This window comes from Ascaphus truei, chromosome 4 (assembly GCF_040206685.1).
Source record: "Ascaphus truei isolate aAscTru1 chromosome 4, aAscTru1.hap1, whole genome shotgun sequence".
Lineage (NCBI taxonomy): Eukaryota > Metazoa > Chordata > Amphibia > Anura > Ascaphidae > Ascaphus > Ascaphus truei.
Window position 1 is genome coordinate 18,651,456 of NC_134486.1, and position 20,208 is coordinate 18,671,663.

Here is a 20,208-nt window from a genome sequence, read left to right on the forward strand (position 1 = left end):
GAGAAACTACCCTTCAGCACTTGGTGTTTATACATCTGAGAATCCTCAAGGAACATCACAATGATACAATGAACCCCAGGCATCATTGTATTAGTGATGATCATGGGCATAATGATGATGGACCCAAGGGGAAGGAGGAGACCACCCATCCTAGGAATCGGATTGTTGCATCCACCAGAGAATTTACCATTCAACCAGAAGCAAAAGGGACAATGGTCACACCACCCAGAAATCAAAATAGAGTTTCACAAAAGTGGTAGGGCAGGAACCCATTGGGAAATATGAGAAGACAACACCAGGCATTTTTAAGCCATTTTTTTTACTTTTTTTTAAAGAGAAACTGAGGCGATTTGGTATCAGGCACTTTCTTCATATCTGCTGGATGTGCCCCAAGGTTAGCACCCTATGGGAAAAAGGTAAAGACTTGTTTCATATGTTCAGGCGTAGATGTGTTGAGCTACTGTATTACCCAACCTGTACTCCTTCCTGATAACAGTAATTTCTTATTTAAGTATATCTGTTAATGCTTGAAGTCCTGATCACAAGTATATTATATTACTGTACTCGAGTGTGAAGGCATTTTCATGCACCCTCCCAAACCGGATTTTAGTTTCCGTATTTCTTAACCTCCCCCCTTCCCTCTTCTCCCATGAAAAAGATGAAACTCAATAAAAAAAATATATATATATTTCTAAAATAAATTACATAACTTAAAACTAAATATTATAATGGTATTTGTCCAATAGCGTCCCCATATCACAAAGTCTGGAGTACAGTAAAATGACGTTTGGTTTATATTAATAAATCGTGTAATTAAATTATCTAATCTTACATCTATTGTTGATGACTGGAGTACTTATCAGAAGAATTCTTCTTCTACAGCACACACCTATTTTTCAGCAGTTGGTTAAAGAATTCAGTGCAGCTTTGATCGAAGTTGACTCTCGTGATGAGCAAGGCTTTCAGAGTTGCCAGTTCTATTCAGTTTCTCTCATCTATCCAGGTGTTTTTCATGATGAAAAAGATCCACTCCACTGGCGCATTGGTTCCGGGGCAGACACATTACACACTGTATGACTAGGCCAATGTTTTTGAATGTAATGCCCTTGTTTCTGAAATGGGTGAAAATCTCAACCCACTGTTGTCTGCTGGCTTTTTCTCCTCATTCCACTTTGCTATTCTTTCACCTGTGTATTTTCATACGCAGCTCGTTTCATCAAACAACTCGGTTTCACTGATCTCACATTTTTGCAACCTTGAAATGACAAATTGTAACTTGTTTTTCACATCTTCCCAAGCAGGGACATTGTTTAGAAGTGACTATGAAAAAAGCTGCAGTTCAGTGAAATTTGCCTCCTATTCCTTCAGGTATTCAATGTTGTCATAGAATGTCCTAGTAGTTTGACGGAATTGATTTTCTTGTGCTGTTCCTTCATCCTGCAGGGTGCAAAGGAGACACTTCACCTTTAGCCCCATGAAACACGCCTCTCTTCTTTCCATCAGTTTTTCTTTGAGGTTTATCAGTTTTAGAGCAACGCCAATTGCACTTGAATTTTGGTTTTCCCTTGATTTAATTGTGTTATTCAAGAGGGATAGCTGGTTGTGAAAAATCCAGAGCCAGGCTTCACTGACGGGGTCTCAAAAATGCGACTATTGTTGTTGGGGCATGTAGGAGGACATGTGCAGAGGTACCCAATGGAGACTGTTGTAAGGTGAAATTATAACAAGGCTTTATTGTGCGTGTCGCTTTAAACAGCAAAAAAAAAAATCAACATAAGCGAAATAGTGAGCCAACCAAAAACCCCTATCTCTGCTTTGGAGACTATCTAGTATATACATGTAGCTCAGTCCTCTCTGACTGGGTTGGGTAGCTAAGCTATTTACCAGCCCCAAATCATGGAGACATTTATCAATACACATACATAGATAATAGTCTTATACGGAAAAGTCTTATCTGTTAGCTGGGCTGCTGTAAGGGAAGCTTCTCTGCTCTCCTGGAACCGCACCCTTGTGTGCACAGAAAATGTCAGGCTCCAAGTTTAGAATCTTGTCCCCTTTGTCTTGTGGTCAGCTTGTCGCTCAAGACATCTGACCTTCCTTGGTTCAGCCCCATTGTGGACTAAGGAATCTCTGCTCTGTCTCCAAAGTTCAGCTCAGGTGTGAGCTAAGGAGTCTCTCTTCCTGTTTCAAAAGACAGGCTTTTCTAAGCCATCTAATCAGGCAGGTGGTGTTAGTTAATTGCCTACAAGCAACTAACCACCACACTGCTGGATTAGAGGCACATTTGTGAACAGGGATAAGTCCCCTGTTACACGGCATTTCCTTGTGAGGAAAAATAGGAATGGAGTGCTGGTAATAGCTTCAACTGCTGGCATCAGTGACAGCCATCGAGTGTCGCTCGTACCATGACGCCAATGATATTCCAAATACACGAAGTCGCAGAATTCTGTCAATTCTTATGTGTGAACAGTGTAGATATGAAAATATGTGTAGAACTTTACAACAACCGACTCAATGTCAATGAGCAGACAGTCAGCAGCTGCTTGTATGGCGTTATGAACAATGTGTGTTTCACACCCCACACCAATCACGTTGTTGCTAGAGACAGCTTCATTAAACCTGCAGCAGATGTTTTTTCCTGCCGACTTCTTCCCACCAAATTTTGCATTTGTGTTGTCAGTACAAAATTCAACCACTTTTCCCCACAGATTGTACTTCTCCAGTGCTTAGTTAATTTCTTCAAACAGTATAGCTGAGGCTTCACCGGGTACAGATGTAAACTCTAACATTTTCACTTTCACTCCCTCGATGTACTTGAATGTGTGAGTGCTTCAGTGTGAGTTGTCCCTTTCCCCTCTGTGTTGTTTGTTGTACAAAGTAAAATGTTAATGCACCATACTGCATACATTTGTGTCTTCTTCTCCATATGAGATAAACAAAGAGTGTGTACCCAAGAGGATTCCGTTCTATGGAGCCACAGTATATGTGATATCAGTGTTTATTTATATTCACTGGGTTATTTTGCACATTTTACTGCACTGTGTATCTATTTTGCGCCACAAACACTTGATTGTTTAACTTAGTAGGAATTGGGTTTGGGAAACCGCAGTTGTTGAGACAGCATTTGATTTTATCACAATATCGTATATTTGTTGCGCCTTATTTTTTGTTTCACTGAAGTTTATGAGACCCTTCTCTCCGGCTGTGCCGGGTAACACCCAAAATAGTGACCCTTCCCATAAAGGTGTTTCTATACTCTCTTCCTTAACTAGATATGTACTGAGCACTGACCCTGACATGCTATTCCTATCTGTCCCCACAGATACTAAATCTAACAAAGACACATCACCCTGTTCCACTTGATCCCCCCAAGGCAAGGCCTTCCCCACAGATAGATTCTCAGGAAATCCAGGGGGAGAATATGGGAGAGAAGAAAACAAAACAATATAAGTGTAGACGTAGGAACACTGGGAGTCTAAAGATGGTAATCTTGGCTCTATGTCCAGCCTACTCACAGGAAAACGGTGCTCAATGGGCGTTTAAGGGAATAATCCCCACAGAATGCAATTGAGTCCCTTCCCTCCGATGTCACCGAGATGGATACGTGCTCCAACGGTATAAAGAGAGATAAGAACTACATAGCACAGATCAATAAAATAAATTAACTTTATAAAAAATTTATATAGAAAACGCACTCACAATGGTGCCAGTAAAAAAAGGCATGTATCACATAGGATCGCAATGTCTCTCACCGCCTTCCGCAATGTGTGGGGACCCTCACACCAACTGGAAATGTCCCCTATTTTCTTAGCCGATACTCAGGATCAGCCAGAGAACTTCTCTGTGCAGATTACAGCTCCTCTGACGTCTCGGCACATTCGTGTCTGCCAGGTCGTGCTGATGACGTCACACTGCAGGCGGCTCTGGATACCGATCGTCTGGGTGGCCAAAATTCCCCACTCTACGCGTTTCGCCCAGTCAACACTGTCAGCGGCTTCGTCAGGAGTGTGGAATGATTGATACTGTGCTACATATATAGCCCTTCTAATCAATTAAATTAATTATGCTATTGGTGTGGGTTAAAGATGATTGCAGTTTTAACTCAATTATACAGTTAAAAAGCACAGTAAGAGCACCATCTGGTGTTCTCTTTACACATTACATCTGTATTTTATTTAGAGAGAGGATATATATATCCACATGGGATATATCAATCATAATTTTAACCCTTAGTATGTGGGTGAAAAAAATATATAGTATATATGTATGTGTAGAGACCATATATCTCCAAATAAAGAGATGTGAAGTAGGAATATATGATTCCAATAGGGAAAGGAAGAGGACAATGCTGTATGTAAGTGAACTAGGGGCTCTATGCAGTAAGCGTTGATAAGGGTTTTTTCGCCATTTTACTGCCAAAGTTGGGTTTGAGATTCAGTAAGCGCCGATAAGTGCTTGATTTCGGCAGGTTTCGTAGCCGATACTTTTGTTATGGCCAGTCTGCTGCCGATAAGCCTGTTTTCGGCACTTATCGCCACTTTTTTCATTCGGCTGTATTCAAGTAACAAAATCAGCTTATCGGGGCTGATCGGCACTAAGAAATTGAGACTTTATGGCCAATTTCTCCAGCCAACTAAAGTTGGCAAGTTGGAGGGGAGAACGATCGCTAAGGCTGCCGGAACGGCACTTAGAAAAAAAAAATCATCTGCACATCAATGGAGTCAATGGAGCGGGGACGTATAAGATTATAGTACTGTTTACGTTCCATTGCTCACAATACAAATGTGATTAGCATTACAGTGTGGGGGGCATTTACTGCATTGTGTCACACCTGACGTGTATTATTTTATTTACATTGTACTTTTATATGTTTTCATCATTTGCGTGTCACATTACTCATCATGTGATGATGTGTCAAGGGAAAATCCTATACTCAACTCTTAAAGGAGAAGCTCACATCATATGACACATTTTACTGAACTGAGCGACAATTGTTTATATGATGTTACACATGTCACACATCTAACATATCCACCGTATATTCATGTTGCTTTACATTACACAATGCTTGTAATGTGTAACGCATCTTTAAACGTTCATGTACATCTTTCTTCTCATGTTTACATGTACTTTGGGTCCTCCCTTTTTTCATGACGTCAGTTATTGGACAGTCAAACACATTGCATGTTTACATTGTAAATGTTGCATTACAAGCACTTCAAGCTAACTTATACACAAATCTACACTAGTTAATCATTGTGACACCTTTCAAACTGATTCTATAGCAACTATCCTCATTACATAAATGTATGCATATGCACACGAGAATTCATTGTTGTGAACATGTGACAATAACATGGCTAATTACACATGTTACAGCAAACTTTTTCCACGTCAATCTCAGGCTTTTTGTCTAATTACATGACTGACTGTTGCGTTCAGAAGTGTTACATGCATTGCACATTACACTAATAATTTTCAAACAATGTTTGTACAAAGCTTCACGTTACATCATTGTCAAATATCATGATTCCCTGCTGAATACACAGAACAAATACTTCTTATATCAAATGGAGACAGCTTGAGAGCCAAGTACATTAATATGTTAATGTAACACCTTGCATTTTACTATGTCACCTGACATCATCACATACCTATTTAAAGGACGCCCATTGCCTGCTCATTCACAGCTACTCATTTCAAAATGTTGCGATTGTTTAGGAGATGTCGGAACATTCTTTTGCATGAGTGGCTTGCTGATCAAGAGAATGACTTAGGGCAAGGGAGGGACAGAGCCAGGGACAGTGACAGGGACAGGCACGCGGATACGACAGGGACAGGGAGAGGGACAGGGCGAGGGACAGGTAGAGGGATAGGAGATCAGAGGAGAAGACAGAGGAGACAAGTTGTGCCTCGTCCGCGTGTGTACAGGGAGAGAACCCTGTTAGATGGGATGAGTGAGGAGGAGATAGTAAGTCGCTATCGTTTGAGTTCAGCAGCAATCTTATCTCTTTATGAAGAGATAAGGGGAGATTTAGATTTTTTGACAGCCAGAGGTCGTGCAGTCCCTGGGCTTGTTAAAATGCTGTGCTCATTACATTATCTTGCTTCCGCGTCATTCCAGACAACAGTGGGCATAGTGGGCGGGGTCTCGCAATCTACATTCTCACGGGCCTTTACCTAGTTTCTCTATGCACTCAATAGACGCGCTAGGAATTATATTCATTTTCCTACAGAGGCGACAGAGTGGCTGGAAGTCAGGAATGGCTTTTATAACATAGCAGGGATACCATGTGTGCTGGGTGCAATCGATTGCACCCATGTTGCTTTAATTGCACCTAGTCAGAGTGAGCATGTTTACCGCAACCGTAAGCACTACCATTCACTGAATGTCCAGGTGGTATGTGATGCCACGATGAGGATAATGCATGTGGTACCCAAATTCCCTGGTTCCAGTCACGATTCCTCTATCCTGAGGAACTCTTCAGTCTTCCATGCGTTCGAAGAGGGACATTTTGAACATGGTTGGCTGCTGGGTGAGTACAGATTTAGATGTTCTAACACAAAACACATTTTTCTATAGGAATGTTGGCATTGTAGAATTTGATCACTAATGTCAGCTTATGTGTGCTCCATTCATTATAGGTGACTCAGGATATGGAATTAGGCCGTGGCTCTTGACTCCGGTGCTAAACCCTCAAACTGAAGCAGAGGAGAGGTACAATGCAGCCCATATATCTACAAGATCTGTTATAGAGAGGACATTTGGCCTACTCAAGACCAGATTTAGGTGTCTCGACAGAACTGGTGGGGCTCTTCTATACAAGCCTCAAAAAGTGTCTGATATTATCATTGCCTGTTGCATTTTGCACAATGTGGCACTCACACATAATGTACAATCAGACCTAGCTGAGGCTTTGGTAGAGGAGCATCCCACCCATGTAGCTGCTGAAAATGAACAAACAGCCAGTGGTGGCCAGACACGCCAGAATCTCATAAATTCCTTTTTTTCTTGTAAGTAAAAACATATATTTTCATAGTACTACTTTTATATATTAATTATGTAATATTAACACTATTTGTTTTTTACATAACCTTCTGTTAGGACACAGATGAATATGGGTTGCACACCTTTCTCTTCTCTGCTGTGTGCACAAAGGCATGTGGCACCGGTATGTTATTGTTGCACAGGTTATATAATACTTCTTCGATTGTACATTAGTTGTGTGTATGTGAATACAACTGGTGTAACAAATGAGTAATTGCTTAGCATTGTGTTGGTGATGATGCTAACACAATACACATAGTATGGCCATAGTGATTCATTCTTGCAGTATGCTTACATACAATGTTATTGTTACAGTGTAACATGCGCATCCATATGATGTGTACACCAGGCTGCTTTTCATTTGTTATGTGATAAAATATACATGGTGTTTCACATTTAACACCAAATACACACTTTGCTGTGTTGCTTACATTAGTGAAGATGTCATGTACATGTTTGAAATTTATATATTGTTCCATTGTATTATAGGTATATCTCCTCTATGACTGATCATGGTATGTATATGAACTGACATCTGTCATAAGATGTGCCTAACTCAATAGACGTTTAATTATACAATGTTAAAACCCAACATATTGCTACACATTAAATTTTACATACATGTAGTTTCTGAATCATGTACATGCGTTTACCTACTATTGAGGTTTCATGAGCATTGTAATAGAAAATGATTAGTGCCATTACATCACATTTAATGTATGTTCCCTTAAAAATTCCATTAATCTAATATAGAGGTGGGTAGAGAGAAGGGGATAAATGCTGATAGTTTTATCCTTACAGGAGATGATTAATCACGGATGCAATTGACTGATCATAACAGTCCATGCATGAATGCCTGTAATCACACCAATGCTTTGTACATCTTATATGTTGCAATATATGTTATTAGTAATGCTGTACATTATTAGTAAAGATTACTTTAGCATTCTCACATGTGTATGTATAAGTCACACATCTGTGTTGATGTGACCTACATGTAACAAGTGTCAAACTGTTAACATAAACCCAGTAGTATCTCAAATTTTAGTGTAATTTTGCATTATTAATTTCAGCCAATGAAAATGTTGTTAATATAGTTGTCATGTAATTCATGTCACTTCATCATTATTATGATGATCATTTACAAGTAGTCTCAACATATGAACGTCAATCACGTGCACATTTGCATAGGCACACTTTTCAATACAACTGTTTGTGTCGGAATCAATTTGTGTATGATGCATGTATAACACCGTCAAATGATAACATCAGCTTTATTATGGTAGCTTATATCATCATATTCACTTTACTATGTATGTGTTGAACGTTTAATAATCACAGAAAACTACAGTTAGTTTGCTACAAGAAATATACACATAAACGTAATTGTTTACATGATGTTGACCTAATATTCATAACTGCATGCATTGTAGTTGACCACTACATCTTGCCAATAACATTATTTGCAGCAGTCCCAAACCATTTTAACAACATTCCCATGTTACAAGAGAATTTTTACATTAAATGGCTAGTTGGTTGTAAGTCTCCTTTACATAGTTTCTACATTTATACGTTCCATTACACAATATACTACACAAATGTTTGTTCAGAGTGGGAATGGTTGTTATATATAAAACAGACCATGCCATATAATGTTAGTTCTAAATAAAGAACACACATTAAATTTTCTAACTGCACTGTTTAGCAACATCATTATGTTAATTATGTGCTTATGCAATATAGGCATAATTGGATCACATTTTGTATTGTTATTTAATATGCGCGGCAAGCAATATCTAAATAGTTCCATATGTAGTATATTAGTCGGTCGCTCCTCCTCACAATCATCTCATATAACGTTAGACTCTTCTGAAATGATACATTGATCCCATTGAATCTTCACCGACATCTCTGAAAAACAGCAAACACATTATGGTCAAAGATGGCACCTTAATATATGTGTAGCTGTGACAACGCGTTACACATCTCTATATGATTGTGTATATCCACGCGTTAATCACTTATATGTTAGAACTACAAGGTTACAACTAAACATCATTATTGATCATTTTGTTAATTGTGTTGCACGCATAACTATGTATATGTACTGTCCGTTGGCTGTATACATAAAAATGTGCGCGCACATCTTACTGTGCGCACGCACTTCACGATTGGGTCGACTAAGTGTTAGCGCATGCGCAAATCAATGCGTACGTTGTGCGTTCAATATATGTTGTAAATACCATTAACCATATAATATTTATTTCAAATCTAATGAAGGCGAAACTACATTCGTTATAAACGCGTACTTCTATAATCTTTTTAAACAGACGTGTGTGGACGGAAACAACAGCCGATCACACAATGCGCGAATCCAATACGTGTGACGTCATGTTAAGGCAGCGTGAAGTGCACGCAAACACTCCTCCCACAGAATTAACATTGGCCTTACGCACACTGCACGCCCACAAACACAGATGCGCACGCATGACACAGTGCAGTGACCGTAACTATAACAAACCGACACAGCCAATTTGCTTTGATGTGCGCACATCGGTTGGGGGTGGGCCTTACATCCGTAATCCTTTTAAAGGACGCATTTTGGGACAAGGGTCCCACGTCATATGTGGCCGACCCGTTTTTTTTTTATAGATGTTGCATGATAAAGAAACAGGTGTGTGTTACAGTTATGGTAACATGTTGCGTGACCAATGTGTACTAATGTTTCTGGTTCAAGTATATTGTAATAGGAAACAATGTGTTTGTGACTGCTACATGTTATGCAGTCTGCAATGTAACGCTGTATCCACGCATTTAAAGTAAAAATGGTGGATAGACAAAAGTTTACATTTTTAACGGTGAGTCAACGCATAACGATTGTTATATTTACCATTCTTCTAGAAGTAACACTTCGTCTGGCTGCAACTGCTTGCTCCAGAAAGACAATGCATTTGCATCCATGCTTGAGCCAACCGCTGAATCCTGTATGACACACATCTCCATGAGGCGCTCATAGGAATCGGCACTGCCTTCTTCAAACAATTGGTCCGGAGGTACGTTCATTTCTTCGTGTAGCGGTTCGAATGCGTTTGCAGCAGAAAGGCTTTGTAAAACATCATAGCAGTTATGTTCTTGTAGCATGTGTGTTTCTGGAGGGTGCAGATATTGCAGCAGGTATCGATTCACACGGAACAGTAGTAGCGGATCCATTGCTATTATTAGGAATAAATATGCTATTTATCAGAAGATATGTGCCATGTTCCATGGTGATTTTAAATTGCGGTGCAATCTGCCAAAATCCATACCTTTCATGTAGGTTATCCTGCACACGTTCAAAACATTCATTTGTTGATAAAGTGAATCTTACCGAGGATTTAAAATTTCCCGACCGCCAAGGGTCTTGGTAATACGGATATTTTGTTCTGATCAAATCATAGATCTGGCCCACGTTGGCTTTGTTTTCTTGAGTTGATATGATCGCCTCCGCAATCATTACTTTATACGCTTTGTGTGGATGCATGTTGAGAATTAGATCCTCAGCCATTGCAGCGTCTCAAATAATGTGAGTGGAGTTGTAGGTTCTCTCTTTAGAATGTGAAACTAGGTAAATGTTATCTGTTTTGTGGCTTTCTACTCAAGGCCAAAATAAAAGTTACATGTTTCACTCCTTTTTGCAAACACCAATTCCATTGTGTAGAAATAATTGGCAGACATTTGTGGTTTCTGATTGCCATTTCACTGTGAAAGTCAAATTAAGGTTTTTTTTATCTACATTCTCAAAACAAGTGTCTGATTTTCATTAAATAACAATGTGGGTGAGTACAAAAACAGTGTTGGCATTATGAAAATAGTGCTTACACAGACATATAATGAGATATACACACAGCTGCTAATGTTTTTTTGTGAATGCTTTTTTCCTACATTTCCCTGTGTATCTTTCTGTCTGGTTAACTCCCTGTTTGTGTCACAGATTTTAACTATGTGTGAATATGTAGAGATATATATATATATATATATATATATATATATATATATATATATATATATATATATATATATATATATATATATCTCATCAACACATATACATATGTATATTGTACAATATTGTTATGGAACAAGAGCCACATTTCTGACTCACCCCCCTCTCTCCTTTGCAGTTTCTGCCTGTCAGATTTTATTCCCAGCTGCATGGAGTCTGCAGACACATACTGTGCCTGCGTGGCTTGCAACAATGTTGCACTCCTTGCCTGCGAGCATGACATCAGTGAGCTGCTACAGCAGTCTCTGAGATCCTCACCAGAATGGGCTAGTCTGCCCCCCCTCCTGTTTGTTCAGACATGGTCTGCCCCTAGACTTTTCCTTTGCCCACACCGCACCTCACTTCCTTTTCAACCCTGGAGACAGTGAGTAAAGAACCTTTCTCTGTTTATAACCCTTGGTGAGGCCATCTCTTTTTACCGGTTCCTAACTAATAATCACCACTACACACCATCCACAAGCATCTGTACCCTGCTACCTTTTCCCAATAAAGTGGAGGAAATATTACAGGACTTGGAGTGATTTAAAAGGGAACTGTGTTAATGCTATCGGGAGCCATTCATACCAACGTGCCCTGGCTTCAGAATAGTAAAAAGAGGACCGTGTGCCTTGGGAAATACACACAGAGGAGCTGCTACCCACAGCCTTTATGCTAAAGATACAAGCGAGCAGCTTACGTAGCAAATATATAAACAGCAGTCTCTCACCACATTGCACAAGCACGTTGCTACACAGAGCCACAAGCCTCTACACAGCAAACTACCACAGCTTTATGCAAAGACAGTGAGCAGCCTTACTTTGCTAATACTACACAAAGGAATCACACAGCAGCTACTACTCAAAGACTCTATGCTATACAGAATAGTCTCTGGACAAGCAGCAGCTTCACTCTGCCAGACAGGGCAGCAAGCTTTATACAGCAAACTGCATACAGCCTGCAACCTTACAGATAAGCAAGCAGCTTACACTGCACAAGCAACCCTGCACACAAGGCAGCAGCTTTGCAAACAGACTGTACACACAAACCTAATTGCCTTTTTCTCTGTCTGAGTCCACCCGCTGCTCAGCCCCACAGTGAGGAGCCAGCGGACACCTGTAAGTACAGCTACCCCAACGCTGCATGCTGCAGGACACCGCTCGGCATCATCTGAGACAGACGCCCATCGCTGAAAAGGTAAAAGACCGCACGCCACACGCACTGGCAAAAGGCCTACACACACCTACAGCATGGCGGAACTCAGAGCCTCACCAGACATCACGCAGGAAAGCGATCTCTCACACACAGAGACCGCTGCGCATCTGCAACAGGCGCAGGCAGGCGCAAGGCCCAAACGGACAGTCACACTGACACAAAAGGGCCGCGAAAAATATGAGAGCGACATTGAAGCACACCGCGAAAGGTTAGAGAAGGCCTGGGAGGACACTGGTCGTGAAATATGTAACGTTGCAAGCACTAGTGATCAGGAGAAACAAATTAGGCAAGCTATAGCCCAATTGAGGTCAAGTCACAAACGTTACCAAATGCTGTCACAAACATATCTCGCCTACCTAAAAAGAATTAACACAGAGGAAAGCCTCAGCGAACGCGACCAGCAGGAGGCAACTGACCTGGAGCGTGACGGCTTCGTGCAGACCACTATTACTGAGGCCGAAGACCAGAGAAAGGACCTTTTGCTGGAAACTGCATCGCAGCGCTCAAGCATATCCAGACACTCATCAAGGTCAGCAAGATCAGTGCAATCTCACGCGTCTAGCGCAAGCGCGAGCGCTACCAAGGCGCGAGCCACAGCAGAGGCCGCACGTGCCAGAGCCGAATATGGTCGGAGAGAGGCAGCCGTAAGGGCAGAAAGGGCGCGCATAGAAGAGGAGGAGCAGGCCGCCTCCGCTGCCAATGCGCGTAGAAAGGCCGAATTAGACGCGGATCTAGAGGCTCTAAGCAAAGAAGAGGACGCCGCTGCCGCCATAGCCCAAGCCGAAGTCCTAGAAGCAGCTGCGAGACAGGACGGCGGGGAGCTACCGTACAGACGGATAGCTTCAGAGGATCCAGCCCAACGCACTGAAGACTACGTAAGGAGCCTCTTCAGTGTAAACACCAGCGCACCGTCTCAACACGGAGGGAGTGACACCACAGACAACGAAAACTCGCTAGGACCACGAGGAGAAGACGCTGCTCCGTCAATGGCACACGCTGCCTGGGATAGCCACAGCCGCAACAGTGATCCACACGCCAGAGCGCACACGGATGCACCACAACAGGCTCGTAATCCAGGTACACCCACGCGGGAGAAAACAGCCCCTCACACTGGCCAGCAGCCATCACGCGTCCACGCCAAGGAAGAGGCGACCGCACAGACCGTCCCAGCAACTACCTCAGAACGGGGCAAACGCGCCGACGTCTCAGGTCTGACAGACATAGCCAAGTACATGATCCGGCGCGACTTGGTGCACGCAGGACTCATCAGCTTCGACGACCGCCCTGAGAACTACCGGACGTGGAAGTTCACGTTCAAAGACGCAATCGACAGCTTGGACTTCTCAGCGAGGGAAGAGCTCAACCTGTTAGTTAAGTTCTTGGGGAACGTATCCAGGGAGCAAGCGCAGAGACTTCGGACGGCAAACGCACATCAACCCCAAGTAGGTCTGGACCTAGTGTGGGAAAGGCTAGAAGAGACCTATGGCAGCCCTGAAGCAGTCGAGGATTCACTCTTCAAAAGAATCGAGAGCTTCCCCAAGATCACGAGTAAAGACTACTCGAAGTTACGAGATCTTGGAGACCTGCTGCAAGAACTGGAGTTCGCAAGGAAAGACCATTCCTAAATAGGTCTCAACGCCCTAGATTCAGCTCGTGGAGTGAGACCCATCCTGGAGAAGCTACCCTTCAACCTCCAAGAAAGGTGGCTTTCACAAGGTTCCAAATACAAAAGGGAGAAGCAGGTTGTCTTCCCCCCATTCTCATTCTTCGTGAGCTTCATCTGCGAAGCGGCAAAGACAAGAAACGACCCCAGCTTCGTCTTAGGGGCGCAAACCACATCCAGCGCCAGCCACCCGAGGAACGAAAGGTCAACAGCAAGGTGCAAGGACTCCAGAACACCCATCTCGGTCCACAGGACGGACGTGCCCCCTACGACCCACGCGAGTCCCAGCCAGACGGCCGACAGGGACAAAAAACCAAGGGACCTTAACAAAGAATGCCCTATCCACAAAAAGCCGCATCCACTTAACAAGTGCTTCGGATTCAGGATGAAACCCATAGAGGAGCGAAAGAACCTACTCAGGGAATGGGGAGCCTGTTTCAAATGTTGTGCTTCCACAACTCATTTATTCAAGGACTGCAAAGAAGCTATGAAATGCACAGAGTGCGATAGCGACAGGCACATAGCCGCTCTACACCCGGAAGCTATGAAGCCCAAAGCAAGCAAAGCCCCTAACCCTCCGACAAAGCAGGGCAGGGAGGAAGAAGTGGGAGACACACCCCCCCCGACGTCAGTAGCATCCAAATGCACAGAAGTATGCGGAGAAGGAGACGACGGTAGATCTTGCTCTAAAATATGTCTGGTAGCAGTGCACCCAGAGGGACAACCCCAAAGAGCCAAACGGATGTATGCAATCATCGACGACCAGAGCAACCGATCGCTGGTCAGGTCAGAATTCTTCGATATGTTCGGCATACAAGACAGTACTTCTCCTTACACTCTCAGAACGTGCGCAGGGCGAATGGAGACTACAGGGAGAAGAGTGAATGGCTACACCATATGCTCAATAGACGGCAAAGTGAGCATGCCCCTTCCCACACTCATCGAGTGCAATCACATGGCGGAAGATAGGACTGAGATCCCCACGCCAGACGTGGCGCGACACCATCCCCATCTAAAAACCATTGCCGATCATATCCCACCACTAGACGAAGATGCCCAGATCCTGCTGCTACTTGGCAGAGACATCATGAGAGCACACAAGATCCGCGAACAGCGAAATGGGGACCACAACGGCCCAAGCGCCCAAAGGCTCGATCTAGGATGGGTGGTAGTTGGAGAAGTATGCATAGACAGGATACGAGGACCCGACAACGTAGGCGCCCTACAGACGAACTTGTTGGAAAACGGTCGTATATCCCACTTCAAACCTTGTCCGAACCACTTTCAGGTCCACGAGAAGCTGGAGACCAAAAGGAACTACGGAGACGCGCCTGTGGCAAGAAAATACCCCAATGACCTAGGGAGTACAGTGTTCCAGACAACAAAGGACGACGACAAACAGGCGCCATCAATGGAAGACAAAGAATTCTTGAGGTTAATGGATAAGGAGCTCTTCAAGGACGAATTGGGCAGTTGGGTGGCCCCACTACCTTTCCGCTCGCCAAGAAGACGCCTCCCAAACAACAGAGACCATGCTATGTCTAGGCTCGCTTCGCTCCGCCGTAACCTACAAAGGAAACCGGAGACCAAGGAACACTTTGTGGCCTTCATGCAAAAAATCTTCCACAGTGGCCATGCAGAGTCGGCGCCCCCAATGAAAGAAGGCGAAGAATGCTGGTACCTCCCGTCGTTTGGCGTCTACCACCCCCAGAAACCTGGCCAGATCCGAGTGGTATTCGACTCCAGCGCTCAGCATCAGGGAGTCTCCCTAAACGATGTTCTCCTCACCGGGCCGGATCTGACGAACAGTCTTCTGGGAGTGCTGATCCGCTTCCGCAAGGAACCTATCGCTGTAACCGCAGACATTCAACAGATGTTCCACTGCTTCCTTGTGCGAGAAGACAACCGTAACTACCTAAGATTCCTGTGGTACCAAGATGACGACATAGAAAAAGAAATCACGGAGTACCGCATGAAAGTACATGTCTACGGGAACAGCCCATCACCTGCAGTGGCAGCCTACGGCCTCAGAAGAACGGCCCAAGACGGAGAAGCAGAGTTCGGGAAAGACGCCAGGAGCTTCGTCGAAAGAGACTTCTATGTGGACGACGGATTGAAATCAGTTCCCACCGAAGAAGAAGCCGTAGATCTACTCAAGAGGACACAAAAGATGTTAGCGAAGGCCAACCTAAGGTTGCACAAAATAGCTTCCAACAGTGCCACAGTGATGAAGGCGTTTCACGCAGATGATCAAGCACCAGATCTCAAGAATTTGGATCTGGGGACCGACACGCCTCCCATACAGCGGAGCCTGGGGATAAGCTGGAATCTTAAAACAGACACCTTTACGTTCCAGGTAGCCATCGAAGAAAAACCCTTCACACGTCGCGGAGTCCTGTCCACCGTTAACAGTCTCTACGACCCGCTAGGATTCGTGGCTCCTGTCACTATACAAGGGAAGTCCCTCCTCAGAGAAATGTCCTTCGAAAAACAGGAATGGGACACCCCACTACCTCCAGAAAAACGGAAAGAGTGGGAAACGTGGAAACACTCCTTGAAGGCCCTCGAGCAACTTCAAATCCCACGCCCCTATTCACCTATATCTCTCACCGCCGCACACAGCAAAGAGCTTTGCGTGTTCTCAGATGCCTCCACCAAAGCTATAGCAGCGGTGGCCTACCTAAAAACCACGGACGTGGATGGAAGTTGCCACATCAGGTTCATCCTTGGCAAAGCTAAGCTGGCGCCACAACCTGACCATACTATACCCAGACTCGAGCTGTGTGGTGCAGTGCTAGCAGTAGAACTGGCGGAGCTTATCGAGAATGAGATGGACAGCAAACCAGATGCCGTCAAACTCTACACAGATAGCAAGGTGGTACTGGGATACATCTACAATAAGAAAAGGAGATTCTACGTATACGTAGCTAACCGTGTAGAAAGAATCAGGAAGTCAACCCAACCAGAACAATGGCACCACGTGCCCACAGAGCAAAATCCCGCAGATCACGCCACCAGATCAGTACCCGCATCTCAACTGCAGAATACGTCGTGGCTCACAGGACCAATGTTTCTTGCGCAGCCTGCGGAAACGCTACCAACCCCAGTTGACGATTTTGAACTCGTGGATCCCGAAAAGGATACGGAGATAAGGCCCCTACAAGTATCCGTGGTACTCACCAATGTATCGCACAAAAACGCATTCGGATCACATCGATTCCAACGCTTCTCAAAGTGGACGGCCCTTCTGCGAACAGTAGCCCGTCTCGGGCATATAGCCTCCTCCTTCCGCCAGACGGTAAAACTACCGGTTGCCACGGCTGGCACATCTGCAAAGAGCTGCGCACCGTAGAGGAAATTACAAAGGCTAAGGAAACTGTTCTCAGTCATGTTCAAAGGGAAACATATGCGGAAGAGATCAATTGCATTCGCGGAAAGAAGAGTGTTAACAAAAACAGTCCACTTTGGAAGTTGAATCCCTTCATCGACAACGACGGCCTCATGAGAGTAGGAGGCCGCCTCAATAAGTCCCAACTGAGCAGGGAGGAAAGCAACCCTCTTATCATCCCTGGCCGGCATCACATCGCCACTTTGTTGGTGCGCCACTACCACGAACAAGTCATGCATCAGGGACGACACTTCACCGAAGGCGCCATTAGGGCGGCGGGCATTTGGGTCGTTGGCATGAAAAGGTGCGTGGCCAGTAATCTCCACAAATGTGTTAGGTGCCGAATGCTGAGAGGCAAAAGCCAAGACCAAAGGATGGCGGATCTACCTATCGACAGACTTAATACAGAACCCCCCTTTACCTATGTAGGACTCGATGTATTTGGGCCCTGGATGATCATCTCACGTAGAACTAGAGGCGGGCTAGCAAACAGCAAACGATGGGCGGTACTCTTCACCTGCATGAGCACACGAGCTATACACATCGAGGTTATAGAATCTATGGATGCTTCAAGCTTCATAAATGCCCTCAGAAGGTTCTTTGCAGTCAGAGGACCAGTTAAACAAATACGCTCCGATTGTGGTACCAATTTCGTTGGAGCATGCAAGGAATTACAAATAAACACTAAGGACAATAGAGACAATAGTATCCAAAGATACCTGCGCGACCAAGAGTGCCGTGGACTTTTAAGAGACATTGTGGTGCGTCAAGCTAACCAAGAGCTGCGCACCCACCTGGCTTCCCTTACTGGAAGGCCTGGCCAAAGGACTTTGATGCCAGTGGTACCAGCCGGTATCACATTGCTATGGAAATATGGACCTTTGCAGTATATTGTTATGTTGTATGTATTGCACATATGTTCCACATAGCTTGCCATATAGTGGTATCTACAGATACCAGACGGGGAGTGTTATGGAACAAGAGCCACATTTCTGACTCACCCCCCTCTCTCCTTTGCAGTTTCTGCCTGTCAGATTTTATTCCCAGCTGCATGGAGTCTGCAGACACATACTGTGCCTGCGTGGCTTGCAACAATGTTGCACTCCTTGCCTGCGAGCATGACATCAGTGAGCTGCTACAGCAGTCTCTGAGATCCTCACCAGAATGGGCTAGTCTGCCCCCCCTCCTGTTTGTTCAGACATGGTCTGCCCCTAGACTTTTCCTTTGCCCACACCGCACCTCACTTCCTTTTCAACCCTGGAGTAAAGAACCTTTCTCTGTTTATAACCCTTGGTGAGGCCATCTCTTTTTACCGGTTCCTAACTAATAATCACCACTACACACCATCCACAAGCATCTGTACCCTGCTACCTTTTCCCAATAAAGTGGAGGAAATATTACAGGACTTGGAGTGATTTAAAAGGGAACTGTGTTAATGCTATCGGGAGCCATTCATACCAACGTGCCCTGGCTTCAGAATAAATATATATATGTCTCTATAACCAATATTTACATATTTGTGTATATAACTGTATTTATGGGCTTATATGTAAACAGGGTTTTTTATATTTCTCTGACTATTTGAAATGGTTACATATTACAGGGTTACTATGTTTGAGGGCCTACTACATTCAGCTGTGTCGAATTTAGATTTACCATCAAACAAGGCCTTTTGTTAGTTTATAAGGCCTGTAGTGTTAGAACCTATAATACATCTATTTAATCCAGTTGTACACTGAACATATTTATGCCACTAAGTAGGCCTTGTATGAAACCTAGTTAAATGGTGATCAACATGAGTGAATTATGTGATTAATATTAATTTTAGGCCCATAGTGTTATAGGCTCAGATTATGTATATTTCACTAACATTAGGCCTTTATTATTATAATTCTGTGTTTTAACAAGGAAGAATCAAGTGAATGTTGTGAAAAAAAAAAAACTACCCGTTTAGATAGCTAAAATATATATTTTAATGGTGGATTGTCTCATCTTGCTGCAGGTAATGAATCTATTATGGTTCTTCCCCCTCATACAGAGGTATTGGGAACAAATGCAGTGTAGTGTAGGACTTGCACTTATTATGGTTTACCTTGACGTTTGGTGTGCAAGCCTATGATGTTTTGGCCAAAATTTCTAACTAAAAAAACATATTTTATTATTAGCATTAGCATTGTTATTAGTACTGAAGCATCATTTCTTGTAATTATTACCATGTATGTTTTGTCATTTGGATGTAGCACTGGGCACCCCCTGTGTTTTCCTATATTCCTGTGCCACAGCCCAGTTGCACTCTATGTGGCATTACATATAGTCAAGATTAGGAGGGTGTGGGCGTTTGAGCTTGCTGGGTTTGTGTGTTTAATTAATTTCTGACTGGTATCAGTTGTATGGAGGTTGTGGCACCTCCCCCAGAGCTCACGTCAACTCCCCCTTTTTAATGGTGGATTGTCTCATCTTGCTGCAGGTAATGAATCTATTATGGTCCTTCCCCCTCATACAGAGGTATTGGGAACAAATGCAGTGTAGTGTAGGACTTGCACTTATTATGGTTTACCTTGACGTTTGGTGTGCAAGCTTATGATGTTTTGGCCAAAATTTCTAACTAAAAAAACATATTTTATTATTAGCATTAGCATTGTTATTAGTACTGAAGCATCATTTCTTGTAATTATTACCATGTATGTTTTGTCATTCGGATGTAGCACTGGGCACCCCCTGTGTTTTCCTATATTCATGTGCCACAGCCCAGTTGCACTCTATGTGGCATTACATATAGTCAAGATTAGGAGGGTGTGGGCGTTTGAGCTTGCTGGGTTTGTGTGTTTAATTAATTTCTGACTGGTATCAGTTGTATGGAGGTTGTGGCACCTCCC